This window comes from Lissotriton vulgaris, chromosome 3_1 (genome assembly GCF_964263255.1).
Source record: "Lissotriton vulgaris chromosome 3_1, aLisVul1.2, whole genome shotgun sequence".
NCBI lineage: Eukaryota > Metazoa > Chordata > Amphibia > Caudata > Salamandridae > Lissotriton > Lissotriton vulgaris.
Window position 1 is genome coordinate 1,966,229,975 of NC_141689.1, and position 20,013 is coordinate 1,966,249,987.

A 20,013-nucleotide genomic window follows, 5' to 3' on the forward strand; every position below is an offset into this window, starting at 1 on the left:
ATGGGCCAATGGCTCAGTATGCAAGGGTGCCTCTGACATTTGTCTTGCTGTCTGTGTGGAGCTTGTAGTTAAGATGTTCTATAAGGGTGGTGGTATTGTCTGTAGAAGTAATATACTGTGTAGTCACTTTGTGGGTATTGGTTGTTCCTCCTCCGGGCTTGTTGGTGGGAGCCTGGTGCGTGATTTTAGATCCTTCGGGGATCACTGTGGCAATGTTTGGAGTGGATGTGGGTTTGAGCCAGGTCTCAGTGAGGAATTTTGAGTGCAAGGGTGGCGATGAGGTCCCATAATTCAGTGGAATGAATGCACAGTGAGCGTGTGTTGAGAAGGGTGCATGCAAGTTGTGTTTTTGTTCAGGTGGTGTCTGTCTTGTGTTTGGGTGGGGCTGGTGTGAGTGCAGTGGCAGGTGAAGTGGCAGTGGGTGCAGATGAAAGGTCCTACTGTGTAGTGTGTGTCAGTGCGATGCCAATGTTTGTTGCGGCATCCGGGGTCCAGGGTGTACAGCTTGGTGATAGACTATCTTCAGCGGATGGAAGGACCAGGGGTTGTGGTTGTGTTGCTGGTGCGGTCCAGGTGCGGATGGGCGCAGACAGGCTTGCCTTTGGCACTCCAGTGGTGCGCCCATTGTGCACATAACCTGCATTAGGTAGGTCCTAGGGTGGGAGGGGCTTCTGTTGGCAGAAAGAACGTTGAGAAGAAAAACCTGGTCAGGTAAAACCCCAATGGGAAAACCCAGGCAGTTGCAGTGTCATTAGATCAGTCTGGAACAAGCAGGAACTGGAAGCCATAGGCAAGTGTCAAGCTAGATGTCGAGGGTGTGGCCCAAGGTGTCTACCTACCTTGAGAATGTGCAATTCTATTCAGTTGAGGCAGGACTTTGTACCTTTGGGCACCTTCGGTGTATACTGGACTTGAGTCCTATCTGGCTAGCTAAATGATAAGTAGGAAAAAAATTCAAAGCAGAGGTCTTTGGCAATATAACATAGCTATACTCACAATACAGCTGGGAGACGATCAGCCCTGTACTGAAAACTGTGTCAACTTGCTGAATGCAGACAGCTCCTTTTATTCACAAAAATCACCATGACTTCATACACTTTCGCTTACATGACCAATTAATAAACAAGTCTCAGAATAGGATGAGTTAATGATAAATTACCACATACCCCACACCACCTGCATTCATGACCTCATGTCTCTACCTGATCAGTTCCCCTTATCTGGCGACCCGGACAAAGCTTTGAAACTCATTATCCTTTACCTTCTCCCTCCCGGTGTGTGTTTTGTTCCGCAGTTCTCAGGGTTTTGTATCTAGCTTAAAATACATCTCTGTCAAGAGTGGGAGTTCAGGTAGTGCTTATGAATTGTAACCATCAACTCTGTTATTTATGTTTCTCTGTTTAATTGAAACTTACTGATCTTATGTTCTGCTCTTACCTGAGCCCCCCAACCTTCAGCAAACTTGTATCCATACTGCTCTTTAATTACCTGGGGCCTTATTTATGAAGGACTTGCGCTGCCGATGCGTCACTTTTTCCCATGTTAAAAGTGACGCACCAGCGGCGCAAGTCCTTCATAAATAAGGCCCCTGAAGTTTTACAGTGCTCTCTGCTGACAGCGATGGTAGTTTTTTTGACGTCTGTTCCAGCCGCGGTCGGTAGTGGGCGTATCTGTCAGGCGGTGACGTGGGGAGGAGGAGAGGCAGAGTGGGTGGTAGTAAACTATGGATTATGGAGGTTTACAGGTAAGTCAACATATAAATAAATAAAACGGATTTCGTTGCATGCACTCCATCCCCAAATGCGATGCAGTGTGCGCAACGAAATTCATTTTATTTATTGATATGTTTACTTATCTGTAAAACTCTTTAATCCATAGTTTAATACCCCCTACCCTGCTCCTCCCCCTCATCACTTCACCGCCTGGCAGGCACTCCCACTGCCGATTGCGGCTGGTCTGTTTATGTTTTCCTTGCATTTTATATTTTCCTTAACACAATGCCCATGGAATACCTACACAGGGCAGAGTAATAAAATGCAGCGATTTGCGCTGCGTTGCAATTTTCTAGAGGTTTGGAGCCACTCAAAGTCACGCAAAGTGGCTTTGCCTGCCTTCAAACATATAACTTAAAATTGTGTTGCTTTTGTACCATGTTGCGTGGTGCAAGAGGGACGGAAACTGGGTCATAATTATAGCCCTGTGTGCTATCTGCATGCTGTTATGCTATAGTCTTTAGATGGATTTTAAAATTGATATTACCAAAATGCATTTGGACCAGTGCCTGTTGTCAGTCAAGTATTTCCATTGGAGAACTTACATGTATTGGAGGGAACAGGTGAGAGGGATGAGTGAGGAGTCATGTTGCACTGCTCTTCACTGATGAAGGATGCAGGAGATCATATTAATCATATTAATCTCTGCTTGTTCCTTTTGTTGAGGAATCGATGAACATATTAAAGAGCCAACCCTGCAAAAATTCTGTCTTTCCTTGGCAACTACCAGGGTGCTTCTGTGCCACGTTGTGGCCTAAATTCTCTATAGTGGTAACTGAGTTCTCTTCCATAGCCTCTAGAAAAATATCATATGGCTGAGATACCCGCCACCCCCTCTCAACACAATCCCCAAAAGGAAGGGAAACCGGAAACAGTTCTTGAAGTTTTTGGATGTGGGGAGGGAGTGACCCTCCCCCGGCCGTATTTATTAAAACAAAAAATTAAAACATTAAACGTTTCATTTTATGTACAATTTCATTATCACATTGCGATGTTTGGCTCACCTTAACATATTCTCTAATACAGAGTTTCTCCTAGCCGAACTAGCATCCAACAAAAACATTCTCTAGAAACACTGAAATTGTACATCCTAACGTTTAAGGGCCAACGGCAAGGTCATAACCGGTGTCAAGATCCCTAACCAGACTTACCCCTCCCACTTGTGAGGGGCGACAGCACAGAGGCTTACCTCAAGTGCAACTACTAACAATTTCCCTTGACTTGACGGGGGCACTTAAGACTCGACGCCATTTAAAGGTCGTTCGAAGACTTGTGTGTGGTATCTAGAAGGTATCGTGGACCTCCCCCCATCCCACACAACTTACCGCATCTGCCGTCGCAGATGACCCTGGCCCCGGGAAATTCCCCAGGAGGGGGCTGTAACCCCTCCTACAACGGAAGGGGCCTTGACCGCCTTTCCTTTACTTCCGGCGACCCGCCCTTAGACGGGACCGCCTCCCCACTGAGGGGCCAATGGCCACCTCTCCCGAGCGCTCCCATCCGTGTTGGGTGACGCCCACTCATAGGGATCTACCAATTAGTGCTCACCGATCATGACCTTACCGCCTACCAAAAAATAAATACGACAATTTTCATTCCACCTACAAAAAACATTGGTCGCTACGACCGAAGGAACATGCTAAAAATACAACACTACATCAAATCATTTTAATCGAAACAAACTACACAATATTCACCATACTTTATTATGATCAACAACAAACTGATACTTTCACAGCCTGTAAACGGAATGGAAAAACAAACTTATAAATTCACTTTATTGCACAACAACTTGCTGTCCTCAGGGGCTGGTGGGTGGGTCAAAATTGGCTCTTCGTTCTGTCCCGAGCTCACGTGTAGCGAGGAGGTGCAGCTTCGGAGCACAAGAACAAGAGGACGTCTTCTGGTCTTGCGTCTCTTTTTATCCGTCTTCAGGGCGGGCGAGAACCCGCCCCTGCCCGCCCCTAGGGCGGGGCTGGCTACGTCGGTGTCTAGGCCAGCCCACTCTAGGGCGGGAAAAAGCGCGCCCCGGCTACGCCGCTTCGGGCATACCAGCCGAGACACGCCTCCCGCCCAAAAATGGCTTCCCGGGGGGATCGAGGCACTCCACCATACGTTCGGGGGGACCGAGTGGTCGCCCCTTTCCATATGGCTGAGATACCCGCCACCCCCTCTCAACACAATCCCCAAAAGGAAGGGAAACCGGAAACAGTTCTTGAAGTTTTTGGATGTGGGGAGGGAGTGACCCTCCCCCGGCCGTATTTATTAAAACAAAAAATTAAAACATTAAACGTTTCATTTTATGTACAATTTCATTATCACATTGCGATGTTTGGCTCACCTTAACATATTCTCTAATACAGAGTTTCTCCTAGCGAACTAGCATCCAACAAAAACATTCTCTAGAAACACTGAAATTGTACATCCTAACGTTTAAGGGCCAACGGCAAGGTCATAACCGGTGTCAAGATCCCTAACCAGACTTACCCCTCCCACTTGTGAGGGGCGACAGCACAGAGGCTTACCTCAAGTGCAACTACTAACAATTTCCCTTGACTTGACGGGGGCACTTAAGACTCGACGCCATTTAAAGGTCGTTCGAAGACTTGTGTGTGGTATCTAGAAGGTATCGTGGACCTCCCCCCATCCCACACAACTTACCGCATCTGCCGTCGCAGATGACCCTGGCCCCGGGAAATTCCCCAGGAGGGGGCTGTAACCCCTCCTACAACGGAAGGGGCCTTGACCGCCTTTCCTTTACTTCCGGCGACCCGCCCTTAGACGGGACCGCCTCCCCACTGAGGGGCCAATGGCCACCTCTCCCGAGCGCTCCCATCCGTGTTGGGTGACGCCCACTCATAGGGATCTACCAATTAGTGCTCACCGATCATGACCTTACCGCCACAGGTCCGGATAGTTGACCGGCTATCCGGACCCCCCACAAAACTCCTACCTAAAGGTCATGTCTTAATGATTTTAACCAGGCTAAGAAGTCTCCTATGAGTAACTCATTCCCCACCCTCGACAAATGCACACCATCCCCCAGATACATACTGTCATCATTAATACAACTATGCGAGATCGAATGCAATGTCTTGGAACGGAACAACCTACTCACTTTGTTATTCAGTTTTCTAACAGAATGATTTAAAGCAGGGATCGAGATAGCCCCCCGCCATACTTTTCGTGGGATCATATGAGACCACGCAATTATGCACCCCGGAACTCTCCTTGCTAACCAACTTACCGTGGAAAGCATAGTCTCCAGGAGAAGTCGTCTACCGGTAGTGACCAAATCATTACCCCCTAAATGCACTATGACTATGGACGGCGGTGACCTCATCCGCTCTAACAAACCCTCAAAAAATGCCTGAAACTGGTCAATACAGAGACCGCCCCTTCCGTAGAAGGACACTCTGTACCCGTATTCCCCAGGTACGTGAACCATGTCACCTGCTTTGAATACGTCCGCGGCCCGTCTCACGTATGAGTGGCCCACGACCCACACCTCCTTCCTTACAGCCGGTGATGTGCAACCGCTGGCCTGGTGTTGGGTCGACTGCACAGTCCGCCCTGCCTCGTAGGCTTGCGCAACTGAAAACAAACAAAGACAAGAGGCGTGAGTACATGATTACAGCTTCACAACATGTGCAATCGCACGTACCTCTTATAACAATTGGAGGACCAACGCCCCACACGTTTTACTTGTTCTACATTAAGACCCCTGGCTGTAGCTTCAGTGGCAGCCCCTATCCGAAAGGAATGGGTCCCAAATTCGCCCGGGTCCAAGCCCGTTGCGGCAATGGCCACTGCAAGCACCCGCTGAAACTGAAACCTCGTCAGTGGGGTGGCGTCTGCATGCCTCAACAATGTCCCCCCCCATGATGCCACCCTTCGTGCTAGGTAGTCTTCTAAGCACTGTACCGGACACATGGAGGATCCGGGGGTCCGGCGAATGATCGTGCAGTCCCCCCTCCCGTCTTGGTCGGACTTGGACCTGAGAAAGGAGACAATCATCGCATCGCCCCTGATCCGGACACGTTCCCTGCACAAGCCCCCCGACACATCCTGTTTGTTCCTTGCAACCAGCTCACTAACTCTCATAGCCCCGTGAAATGCCAGCGTAAATGCAGTCCGGAACAAACAGGTCTCGAAAGGGGACGAGCACGTGTTAGGGAGTGAGGCCAGTAACTGGGCCAACCTATCCAGACCTATCGGTCGTCTTACGTCTACTCTGCGACCCTCTAGGCGTTGCCACCCACGCAGCGCTTTTTGTACCGTAAAAGACGCTGTCGGGTCCTGGATGCCATGGGCCTTGGCAACAAAGGAAATGGCGGCACGATGCCTTTGGGCCGTAGCCACCGATTTCCCAGCCCTACGTAAAGACATCAGAAAAAGTACTACACACTCTTCCTGCCCCCACAGTCCCCCTCTCTCTTCCCCCAAAAAGGCTAAATAGGCCTGAAACGCCCCTTCATATGCCTTCCTTGTCCTGGGTGCTAGACTCTCTCCCACGAGGTGACGAAGTTCGGGGCACCGAGAGACCAGAGAGCTTCGGGGAAGGGTGCCGGCTCTGGGTCCGCTGAAGGAAGGAAACCCGAGAAAGCCTGCATGTGAAAACGAGACAGTGCATCAGCAGCCTGATTCATCACCCCTGGGACATGTTTTGCTCTGAATATCACGTTCAGTTGCATACACAGTAAGACAATTTCTTTGAGCAGCCTCAAAATCAATTTACAACGGGCTGCCTGACTATTGATGCATTCTACCACGGTCATATTGTCGGACCAGAACACGACAGAATGATCTCTGAACCCGTCTGGCCATGTTCTCAGGGCCACCAGAATGGGAAATAGTTCAAGGAAAGCTATATTACCCGTCAGCCCCTTCTCGTGCCACCATAGGGGCCACTTTTGTGCAGACCATTTTGTGCCGAAGATGGCGCCAAAACCTATACTTCCTGCTGAATCTGTCCATAGCCCAAGCTCTTCGGAGGACACGGCTGGCTTGTTCCAGACGACTCGGCCATTGAAGTCCGCCAAAAATGCTAACCAAATCCGCATGTCCTGGCGGACTTCGGCCGATAATCTCGTGCGATGATGCCCCTCTCTTAAGCCAACCATTGATTGGGCAATCGAGCGGGAAAACGGGCGAGCCATTGGGATCACCCTCAAGGCAAAGTTCAACTTTCCCACTAATTGTTGCAATTGGTGCAGTGTAACCTTAGGTGCATTTAAACATACTTGGAGGGCTGTCCTGAATTTCAACACTTTGCTAGCTGGTAAACGGAAACACCCCTCCCTTGAGTCCAACTCGATCCCCAAAAACTCGAGGCAAGTCGTGGGACCCATAGTCTTACCCGTTGCCAATGGCACACCAAAATGACCCATCAACACACAGAATTCATCTAAGGCCTGGGCACATTCGGGACTTCCGGCGGAGCCCAGGAACAAAAAGTCGTCAAGGTAGTGCATTACATTTCGAAAACCCGTTTTCTTAGTAAACACCCATTGCAGGAAAGTACTGAATTGCTCAAAATAAGCACATGATATAGAGCAACCCATTGGCATACACCTATCCATGTAAAATGACCCCTGGAACCCGAATCCCAAAAGACGCTGATCGTCTGGGTGTACCGGGAGCAACCGGAACGCTGACTCGATATCAGATTTCGCCATCAACGTCCCGGGCCCCAGGCGATTCAAGATGGCTACTGCCTCATCAAACGATGCGTATCGCACCGAACAAACTTCCGGATCAATTGCGTTGTTCACCGAAAGACCATGTGGAGCAGACAGATTATGGATCAAACGGAACTCACCTGGGTCCCTCTTGGGGACCACCCCTAACGGAGAACAAACAAAATTCGGTACCGGGGGTACACTAAACGGGCCGGCAACCCGTCCCCGGCTAACCTCTTTCTGAATTTTCTCATGCACTACAGATGTATGTTGTAACACGGAAAGTTGATTTTTGCACATCCCTACCCCCTGAAAGTCCCCCACCGGGATGCGGAAACCATGTGAAAAACCGTTCCGCAGCACCCCGGCAGAAGTACGATCCGGGTATTCGCTGAGCCAGGGAATCATTGCCAAGGTATCAATCGGGGTTGGTAACGGCGCCCCTCGGCCAAGCTTAGGCCTGTTTGGCGCCCCCCTTACCCCCATTCTCACCCGTTCTGGCTCTGCACGATGACTCAGGATGGGACGACCCACACGTACTACATTCGTGTTTGAATTTACACAATCCCGGAGGCCTGGAACATTTCCCTTTGTTAAAATTAAAACAGAAACCCTTTCTCCCTGTATTGCCTGCGGGCCTCGACTGGTCGTCGGTGCTCGTACTTGGACGAAAGGGCGTCCCCACATTTTGGCGGGAGTAATCAATAACATTGCTCCCAACCAATGGCATTCTTAACATTCCCGATTCTTTCATTTTATCCCATGTTATAGAATCGTAACAATCCCAAGTCAAACTCTTGTTATGTTCCTTCTCTTTCCTGAACAGGTTGTCATAACAAAACCAATGGTTACCTTGATACGATGTCGAGTACCCCATAATTCGTGATTGATAAACGGGAAACTCAGGAAGCAACTCGGGCCTACGACCCCCCAAAATCGATGTGAAAATACCCCACGCATTGCCCCAGTTGCCAATAGTCTCATTCACCTTAAAGGCGGCCATTTTTGCGCGCCAAACACTCGGATGCATTAAGTCCTTCTGACTTTTAACATGCTCCATATCATAATGGTCAACAAGCAAGGAGAAAATATTCACATACTCCCCAGACCAGATCTTTTCCTTTATAGCCAAAGGCACATGTTGTCCCAGTCTCTCTCTACGAGAGGGTGCTGACTCGTCCCTTGCAATCGGCAATGGCCGCTTACCTGAACCGGACGCGACTTCTGCCGCTTGCGGCTTGTCTTTAGCCGCCTCCCTTTTCTCACGAAGTCCTTTTATCAGCGCCTGTGCCTCGGCAGCCGCGGCGCCATCACTACTATCCCCCAACCATGCTGCTAGCTGTGCTGCCAGCTCGGGGGGCATGTCTCCCTTGGGTGTCGGGGTGACGACAACAGGGATTGGATTCCCCTCGATCGGTACTGGGGTCGGCGCCTCGAGCGGGGCAGAGGGAACCGGGACGTCTCCACCGGCTGGAACCCTTCTCGGCCTCTTAGGTCTCCCTCCAGCCGGCGCAGGGCCCGTACCCTCCTCCCCGTCCCGTTCTGCCAACCGTTTCTTTATGTCGGACACTTCTTTGCAAAGGGCCCGCACCATCTGGTCGGTCGTCATTCTCTTCGCGCCTTTCTTGGGCATCTCCCCGAGGAAGTATCTAGAAGACAAAGAAAAGGATCAAAACGCTCAAAATTGGCTCTTCGTTCTGTCCCGAGCTCACGTGTAGCGAGGAGGTGCAGCTTCGGAGCACAAGAACAAGAGGACGTCTTCTGGTCTTGCGTCTCTTTTTATCCGTCTTCAGGGCGGGCGAGAACCCGCCCCTGCCCGCCCCTAGGGCGGGGCTGGCTACGTCGGTGTCTAGGCCAGCCCACTCTAGGGCGGGAAAAAGCGCGCCCCGGCTACGCCGCTTCGGGCATACCAGCCGAGACACGCCTCCCGCCCAAAAATGGCTTCCCGGGGGGATCGAGGCACTCCACCATACGTTCGGGGGGACCGAGTGGTCGCCCCTTTCCAATAACTTCTTTCCAAGATTTTGCTTGACAATGGAGATGGTAATTGGAAAGTGCATGGGAAGTTGTCTATGGTTTGTTCTAGAGGGAGCGATTCTTGCAGGCTTTAGCTGATCCCTGCTTGATTTGTAGCATGACCTTTAAGGCTCAGTACGATTTCATACATTCTACTTTAGCAAGGTTTCCGTGGTATGTTGAATTTTTTATTTCGTTTTTTATAAATGTGTGACTTACTCCTCCATCATGGGAATGAAAGAGGTGAGAGTGGTTTGGAGATGGGTGGGAGAAAGTGGCTTTTATGGCGAACCTACTGCACTGGGAGGGCTGATTTATTTATCTTCATCCATGTTTTTTTTCCCTCAAGATCCAAAACAGCTTAAACATTGTATTAATATTTCAATATTGCCGGCCCCCAAACGTTGACCTTCATTAATGTGTTTTTTGGTTGCTGCTGTTGTTGTATTGAACAGGGACGTAACGCGGGTCCCCCGTAACCCCAGTGGCATGGGGATTGGGGGCAGCCATCCAGGGGTCCCCAACTCTTCAAGGAGGGCCCCACAATTTTGCGATGCGCCACTGCTATTGAAGTTTATTGTCATTATTATAATGCTTACTATTTCAATTACTTTCTGTAAGGCAAATTGTTCAATATTTGAGTCTGATAGAGATAACCATCATGAATATTTTATTGCATTCACATGTAGATTTGGTGCTTTAGGAAGACTGCTGATTTTTGGGTATATTTTTGGAATGTATTTGTCAGAGTTAAATTTGTAAAATAAATAAATAAATAAATAAGGTGTCGGGCCAGCACAGTTTGTACAACACAGTGCCACTGTACATCCATAACTACTATCCATCAGAACTGAAGTATGACAGTTCAGACTGTTCAAGGCCGCCAAAGCTTTAAGAATGGCTTGGGTGGCAGGCATTAGTTATTGATAATGTGTATTGAATTAACAACCAACAGTTTTTCTGCTTATCTTTAAATTCCACAAATAACTGTCATAAGTGCAGGCTCAGGCAATTAAGTGCTGTTGCCAGCAATTAAGTACTGGTGCCAAGCACCTGGAAACCACCGGCTCAAATTAAGCACTGGTATTTGTAAGTACATCGCAGTTAATGTTTTGTGCCCTACTGCACTTGCACATATAAAAATGCATTACTGTTGAAGTGCTTGTAAAAAGATATTTATTGCACATTTATTGAATATCGACATAAAAGATTAATTCTTGAAACTTTGATATTTTGATAATAACTGATAAAATATAGGTTAATCCTTTTATCAGTAAGCAATTGTGTAATAATGTTCTCATCTAAGTTGCAAATTCTTTTTACTGAGAATGTTGTATTGAACACCATAATGGTAACCTGGGGACGGTAATTTTCATATTATTCAACAAAATATTTCTTTTAGGAGCTTGTTTTGAATGGGAAATTTATATTTAACCGCAATGTGTATATTAATGTCCCCCGGTTGGCGTTCCATAAATATACATGCTGTGCTTAATCTGCTATGATATGCACATTTTGCTGCAAGCAATGGACCGGATCTTTGCCTTCAGCGTCATCAGATTACGGGAGCATGCAGTGTCTAATTATTTAATCACGTCTCTTTTGAGTTCATACCCAAAAGCCACTGAAAGGCGAACTTAATGTGCCTGGTGGTTTTATCTAATGTAATTTTCTACGAAATGTGCTTTCTATGAACCTCTAAGAAAAGATTCAGAATGGATTCATTGTATCTGCTGTGTGACAACATTTTCGAAACGGTTTCAAGCGCTTGTTTGCGTCATGTGCACAGAAATGAATGTACGTGATTGCGGGCAGGGTGGTTTTATCAAACAGTCATGCAACACAAGGCAGCAGGACAACTTGCTGCGCTACATTGCGTGACAGGGAAAGAGCAGAAATGCCCCATATATAGTATGATATTGCACATTCCTGCTCTGTCTTTGAGCTGGTGCAGTGAGTGCCTCCTTGCGCCAACGCAGGCATCTTGTTGCCATGGTGCAGCTGTGCCTGTGTTACAGCCAGAATTGTCTTTGTACAGGAACGGACACCTTTCTGCACAAAAACAAGTTGTCCTCTCTTTACATATCTGCAAACATGCATCACACGTAGAAAAAGGAAGTAACGAGGAGAAATAAAGATATTTCTCCTCGTTACGCTTGTGTTGGGAAGGCATACCATTTTGAGGCAATCCCAGGTGTTCTCACTTTAGTAAATCTGGGATTGCATCAAAATTCTTGGGTGGATGCATGGGAATGCCCATGCTCCAGCCATGGAACATCTTCCCAATGCAGAGTATTACAAGGCAACACATTACGCTACCTTGTGTTTTCGATTTACTAAGCCATGCAGAGCTACGCAAGGTGGCTTTGCATGGCTTAGCAAATCCCACAAAAGGGCTTGTATTGACTTGCGTCACCTTGGCTTACACAAGGCCAACAAAATCCCTTTGTAAATTAGGGCCAACTGGAGTTACAAATTCAAAAACTAGAACCAGAGTTATAAATGTTTGAACTTTCAGGTAAAAATAACAACAACTGTTATCTGTGATTATTTTGTCCAGCTAGAGTGGTCAAAATCACAAGTTCAGGCTGACAATGATGGAGTATGTGTTGGTTACTGGGGTCAGGTTCATCTTAGTGGAGCGTTTACCTTCTCTGAGTCCAGTTAATGTGAGGAGCCTCACCTTGAACTTTGCCTTGGTGGTAGTCACAAGGTGATCGTTGTTGGCACAAGGAATATATTGTCCCTGTAGATTTGCTTGAGCAGGAGATGCAGGCGGTTGCTGTTTGTCATGAAGAGCAGGTTCCTGGGCAAACTTCGCATTACCCGGAGATGCTGCGATGTTGCTAATATGTGGAGCCAACTCATAGTCATGAAGAGCCTCAAGCCAGTGGGTTTTCACCTGTAGTTCAATTGTGAAGCAGGGGGAGCTCACTCTGATGCAAGCCAAGGGTCCAAGATCTGGGGGCGCCCATTGGAGATCAGTATTCACTTAAGCAGAGGCACGCAACAGAGTTCAAGTTTGTTTAGCTGGAGAGTTGCAGGGAAGGCCTCTGGAAGATTGTTGTGTCCCTGTAGCTCAAACAGGAGGCTCAGCCAGCTGGCATTTGGAATCACTTCCAAGGAACCTGGGTTCAAGGTAAGTAGATCCAGTCTTCCTTCTTCGGACAACAGAGCAGTTCTTCAGACTGGTCCACAGGTCCAAGGGTGGTCTGAGCAGAGATTCTGCAGGTGACACTTTTATACCCATTACCAACGTGTGTGTCGGTGTCCCTCTCTTTGTCTACCTCTAAAGTGGTGCTGGTCAGGTTTGCACCTTCTGCAGGGTTGAGCTCCAAACTGTCTGGAGCAACAGAGGGCAGCAGACCCCGGTATCAGCTGTTTTTTCATTGCCAGAAAGATACAGCATCTGATGTCACGAAGTTTAGTTGTGAGCGTCAAGATATACACGTTGATGCTAGTCAAAGGTCTAGGACCTTGGGAAAGCCGCTTGGGGGTCAGGATTCACTGCAGCAGAGGTAAGTATGAGGGCTCCGGTAGGTCAAGGTGGTTGCAGTCTGCAGAGTAGTTTCAGGGCATCTATACACTTGTTGTGTCCCTGCAGCTCATACAGGACATCAGCCAGTAGAGTCTTGGAGTCCCTTCTGGAGATCCTGAGTTCAAGACAAGCAGGTAAAGTCTTCCTTCTTCAGACAGAAAGGCAATTCATTTTCTGAATCTTTCACAGATATAGGAGTGTTCTGATGAGAGGTTTTAAGTTACCACTTATATATCCACTGCCAGCCTCTGTGTTGGGGTCCCTCTTCTTGTCTACCTACTAAACTGGTTCTGATCAGTTTTTCCCATTTTCCTGTGTTTGGCTCCAAACTGTCAATGGTAAAAAATGCAGCTGGCCCAAGTGTCAGCTACATTTGCCAAGGACAGCGCAGGCACCCTCAGAAGTTAGGGCACAGCCTTAGGCAACTAGTTGAAGCACCGAAAGGGCTGAGGCCAACCCTCAAGGACTTTCTGCTCAGGAGAGGAACAACCTGCCCCAGACCCAAATCTCTTTTTTTCTGTCACACCAGAGGCGATCCCTTTCAGTCATGTGACCTTGGCCACTGGTAGAAAGGCAAATTTGATTTAGGCAGAAAAATGTCAACTTTCTAAAAGTGGAATGTTCAGAATAGTAACCTAAATTCCAACTTTACCATTAAAGAGCATTTTGATAACAATTCATATGAGTGAAAAAAGTGTCTCTTTATCTGTTCCCAAACTGAAGTTCGCACTCATTAAATGTAATAAGGTAACCCAATGTTAGTCTAGGGAGAGATAGCCATACTACAGTCAAAAATGACTTTAGGAATGTTTCACAGTCAGGACATGTAAAACGTAAATACACATGTCCTACTTTTTAAATTCCATGCACCCTATCCTAAGAGCCTTTAGGCCTACCTCAGGGGTGACCTACAAGGATGAAAAAGAATGGTTTAGGCCTGACAAAAGGTTTATTTTGCCAGGTTGAATTGGCAGTTTAAATCTACATTAGAGGCTATAGGCCTGAGACATGTTTCCAGTGCTACATGAGTGGGTGGTACAATGAGTGCTGCAGCTTACTAAAAGCATTTAATTTAAAGGCCCTTGGTAGATGTATTATATACCAGGGACATACAAATACATTCAATGATACAATCAGGTGTAAGTCAATTTTACCATCTTTAGAATGGAGAGCAGAAGCACTTTAAAACTGGTTAGCATGTGTAAAGTACGTAGCATACTAAAAGCCAACAAAAATGGGTTCAGCAAAGGAGGCAAAAATCTGGGGTGACTATTCAGAAAGGGCCCAGTCCAGCAAATATTGACAATGTCAAGGAAGCAAAGAACCTTGACAAAATCCCATCTTTTACAAGAGGTTATATTTACATAGCTTGGAAGGTCTGATGCATAACTCAAGTTTTGTGTACATCTATGGTTTGCAAACCTTCAGGACAAATAGAAAGATGATGGGACCCATTTGAAACAATTAGTCTAAAAACTGTCTTGTTGCCATGAGCAAGGTAGTTCATAAATGACACAATATTATTTTAACTGTGCCTCCTAAATTTCTTGCACAAGAGCTGGGGCCTACTCCAATTTGCTTATATATGGTTCATGTTTCTAAAGGTACAGTAGTAATTCCAAGAAAAAAGAGTAATGCACCTAGAGGATTTGTCATTGATTCGGTCACTTCCATCCATCACTTTGGCAATACAGGTCCAGCGGTAACATTCAAGATTATTGTGTAATCAGAAATTAACCTGCACCTTCTCAGTGATTCAAAAAAGTGGAAAGATGCCTGGTTCCTTGCGGTCCTATACACCAGCAGTGCTGGATTCACTTGTCTGATTGGGCGGAGCCAAGACTAAAGTGTGTATGATTGGTTCTTCCGGGTAATAGTACAGATGAGCTCAAATGATGGAGTGCTATGTGTCCAGAGTAAGTATTAGTGGTTCAGGTTGATTCTAACATTTCAATCCATTACTTTAATGCAGTCTAAGTGAATTGACCATTGGTGCATTCCTACCCCCTTTCACTGACAAAAGGCTCTTGTGAGCTGCCCCCAAGCTGCCAAGCTTTAGAAAGACTGCACGCTATGAGTGGGATTATACCTGGGAAAATTGGCATCATGTCCAGCAACCCGTAAATATTCCCCACTGATGAGGGAGGAATCCCAAAACACTGGAGTCTGGAGATACAATTTCGAAAGACAGCATTAGCTGAAAAATAATATGAACTTTGTGTGAAAAACTGAACTACATCTACTAAGACGCTATGGGGTAATACTGCTGTTACATGCAAGCAGTGCATTCCTACCCACTTTCACTGACAAAAGGCTCTTGTGAACCACCCCCAAGCTGACGTGTTTTGGAATGCCTACACATTATGAGTGGGATTATACCTGATAAAATTGGCAGCATGTACTGCAACTCGTCAATATTCTCCACTGATGAAGGAGGAATCCTGAAACACTGGTTTCTAGAGATACAATTTCGAAAGACGGCATTTCCTAAAAAATAATATGAACTTTGTGTGAAAAACTGAACTACAACTACCAAGATGCTATGGGGTAATGGCGCTGTCACAAGCAAGCAATGTATTCCTACCCACTTTCACCTACAAGGTAAAAACTAGCATCTAAATGATCAAAGATCCAAACGCAATTCTCTAGCTCCACAAGAAAGGGTCAAAGTCGAAAAATATGGCCGACCGTGATGAAGGGCTACTCGGAAACAAAAAGTGGATTGGAGCCGGGTGGCAGTTACCTTTGCACTTAAAAAATAAAATATGTCTGAGAAGGCAGACGTTCAGTGAGACAAGGCTGCAGATGGTGTCCAAGGAAGGGGTGTCCTCATGGGAGAGGCACTGGACGAAGTCGCTGTAAAGATTTCCATGTTTGGACTAAGTCTCTTTTTTGCAAGTTGAAAACCTCCAGTGGGATGAAGCTGCAAGCTGTAGCTGACAAGGGCTCCTTGAGACAGGATAATCCCTTCTTTGAGGAACCGCTGATCCGGATCTGCTGCTGCAGAGAAGAATGTAGTGGGGAAGGCTGTGAAGTCAGTAGGCATGCAGGTTAGTCCTGTTCTCCTCTTGGTTCTCAGAGCAGCTTTTCCTACATTTTGGACTCTAAGCACCACTTCCAAGGGTCCAGGACTGGGAATTCACTCAGGCTAGTTCCAGGGGCAGGTTCAGGATGGTTGGAGCCTTTTCTGTCTTTCAGGCTCTGGAGTCACACTGGTAGTCCTGGGGTCATGCAGTGGAACAGGGCTGAAGCAGCAGGGCAGGCCTCTGAGGGTTCAAGTGTATAAAGAAAGGGTCCCTGTGAAACACTATACCATTGTTTGTTTTTATTTAAAGAAAATGTAAAAAACATCAACACACTGTAAATTAATCACAATGGGTAAACCAATATGCTTGGTAAATGACAGCGCCCCAAAGAAAGGAAGTGAGGTAGCGTGATGCTGTGAGGAAAAAAGAAAGTGAAGGGTAGAATTTGTGACACTTATTAAATATCTAATTTCATTCGAAATACAGTAATATTTCAGAGGCTTCAGATCCCTGAGCCAAAGTGGGGGATCATCACATATCCCATTATACTCGAAATAGTCTATATTGACACAGGTATATCCAAATTAATGCGGGCGGTGTCAACTGAAGAAAGGAAAAAAGTAGCCGTCGACGTTTCTACCCCACGCTACAGTTGTAGGTGTGTTTGTTGCCTTACATCGGGGTCTTCATCAGGACAGAATATATACAGGGTGCACTACAATTTCTGTAAAGATGTAAACAATGTAATATAAATATAAGGAAAAAGACAGTGAATGCCAAGTTACCGTAGTGAGCGGTAAACAAACCAGTTAAAATATTACCATGGTGCTAAAAGGAGAATTACTTAAAGCAATGCAATTATTAAATTCATTTATGCATTTATCAGAGAAAAAATCATGTCTTTTGCACTTATTTAATACTAGAAAGAAATTCCTGGGAACCAATGAATGGTACCTAACTCATCCATATTAAAAACCAACAAACAAAAACACAAACAATCCTGACTCAACCAGAAGAAACCAAATCGGTGTCTCTAACCAGGTTAATATCCATGAGCATGTTAAAACTAATGGCATTGCACTAGAGAAAGTAAGTACAAACTTTGGCCAATACACAATTGAAGCATGAGCCTATTCGTGCTCAAGAGGGACATGAGTAGGTATCTTAATCTTATCTTAAGAATTCTGGCAACGTCTAGATCAATTGGAGCTCTAGTATAGTAAGCTTCAAAAGCTTACCTGTCACAGAAAGCAACGAAAAGTATGGTGATTCAATACATTTCCGTCATAAAATTCTAAGGCATTCTGCAAAAGTCAAAAAAGATACACGTCGTGAATAAATTCGAACATGACTCAGCCTACAGTTAGTTATCAGGTGGACTAGCCGCCCACGTACCTGCTTGCAAAGAAACTGGGTTCGTGTCAGTTAATTATGTGCTCCCAAACGCCGTATCTGTGAACAATAAATGCGGCTATCAGAGATCTAGAGTGTAATGAGGGGTCATAACCTGTAACCGTAAACACGGTCTTACCTAAAGCCGATGTGAATTCCGACTCAAACAGAGCTCCACTGTGGACGCCAAAGGTAGGGTTCAAGGCAGGCTTCAGCAGCCGAGTAGTCCTTCAAGGTGCAACAAAGCAGTCCTCTGAAGTACAAAGCAAGCTACAGTAGAGTGATTTGCAGTGGTTTTTAAAGTTTAGAAACCACTGCATGTCATTCAGTGGCAGTGTGCCATTACTTACTCAGATGTGATTAATAGTTTTAATTACATCAGAGTGTGCAGGTTGCTAAGTGTTACTGGGCTGTGCTATTTTCCTAATGAAAAGTTCATCCTTGCATCTATTTTAGGACACGCTGGTGCATTTTGCTCTATGAATATTGCGCCAAATGCCCACTGCACTCCAATGTGGAATTCTGCAGAATATCGCTAAATTCCAATGTAATTCTGTGGAATAAAACTTCAACAATTCCACCCACCCCTATGTAAAGCAAGTGACACCTGCCACCATGTCATCACACTAACTGGCACCTAAATAGTAAAGGCTCACAGGGTCCAAAGCACGCCAACACCACACACACTGGGGTGATACAGAAATAGGGAAAAGCAGAGATACATACAGTAAGGCGATGGGGACACTGGGGAGACACAGACTTCGAGAAAATGCAAGGAGACTTCATATGAGAAGAACAACATATATGTCCTCTAAGAGTCCTTCTGTAGTCCAGAAAGTGAACTGAAGAGCTGGTCTGAGGGTTCTTTTTTATACCTGGTGCTTTCTTTAAAGAAGAAGACGTTTAAAGAGCATCTCCTTTATATTTCCTGCCTTCCCTGAAATGGCTCCAGGCTGCTTGCAAGGCCAATGAAGTAGTGTTAAGTCCTCTGTGTGAAGGTTGGGCACACACTATTGATTGGCAAATGGGGCTGAGTCCAGTTCTGCCCCCTCATCCTGCCAGTGATGGCCCATCCAGGCATCCCTAATCCCTCTATTGTGTGGCTGTCTGCGTCGAATCAACAAAGTCAAACTGCCATCTATGTCCAGTCATGTAACCCAGGGAGAGGCTGAAGGCAATAAATATGCCCAAAAAATGCCAACTTTCCAAAAATTGCATTTTCAGAATTGTAACTTAAAATCCAGCTTTATCATTAAAGAGGATTTTAAATTACAATTTCTCAGAGACCCAACACGAAACTCTTATCTCTTCCCAATCAAATGTTAGCACTTATTAAATGTAATAAGGCAGCTCAATGTTATCCAATGAGAGAGGGAGGGCTCACAGTTGTGAAAAACTAATTTAGGAGTGTTTTGCTATCAAGACATACAAAACTTGCAAGCGCATGCCCAATCTTTTTATTACAGCTCCCCCTGCCCATGCGTTACCTAGGGCCTTCCTTAGGGAGGACTTATAAGTAATAAAACATTACAAATAATGTAAACTCCTTGCCGAGCTAAATAAAAGGTTTGCCAAGGAGTTTCTTTTGCCAGGTCATATTGGTAGTTTAAAAAAGCATTCAAGCTGCAGTGGCAGACCTGGGATATGTTTTAAGGGGCTGCTTAAGTGGAAGACAAAATGCATGCTGCAGGCCCACTTGTAGCATGCAATTTACAGACCCTGGGTACATGGTATACCACTTTACTAAGGAAGTAAATTAAATATGGCAATCAGATGTAAGCCAGTTTTATCGTGTTTTAGGGAGAGAGAGCGTCAAGCACTTCAGCACTGGTTAGCAGTGCTAAAGTGCACAGAGTCCTTAGGCCAACAAAAACAAATTCAGCAAATAGGAGGGTGAAGGTAAAAGGTTTGGAGGAAAACCAACTTAAGGTCCACGGGTTTAATAGCGCAGCAGATTCTCAATCATCAACCAACCGCCGAAGCTCTTCCTAAACCTTAAGTAGGACAGTCTCTGTACTGTGGGCCAGTCTAAAACTATTCTGTGAAAAACACTTTCATTAGAAAAGTCAGAAAGAGAAATGGGCCAGCAGCTTTCAGCCAGGGCTGAGTCTAGGGTGGATTTTTTAAAGTGCTGGATGACTTTCATATGATTCTCCTAATCATTTGGCACCACAGCTGTGGAAATCAAAAGATTAGCTAAATGTAAGAAAGTAGATAAAAGAGCTTTACCGACTCTCTTCAATAAATCTCGCATTGCAGGATCATTGGAACACCCCCACTTTTATCTTGTGAGTAAAATCACGAAAGGACTACACATCTAACAATTCAAACTCGGTTAGATAGGCCCAATGTGGCAAGGCTCTGACCTCCGGACTGGAGCACCTGGGGCCAGGACTCGTATTGTCATCCAAAAAGTGTGAATATGTTTCATTAGCTTTCTTAATGAAGCAATCCACAATCCGGTTTCATTTATCATGTAACACTTCCAAAAGAGTGGGATTAGCTTGGAACACTTGCATGAATCTCTTTAAAAGTGTTACCACTCCTCTCAATTTTATCTCTGAAAAAGTCAACACATACCGGTATAA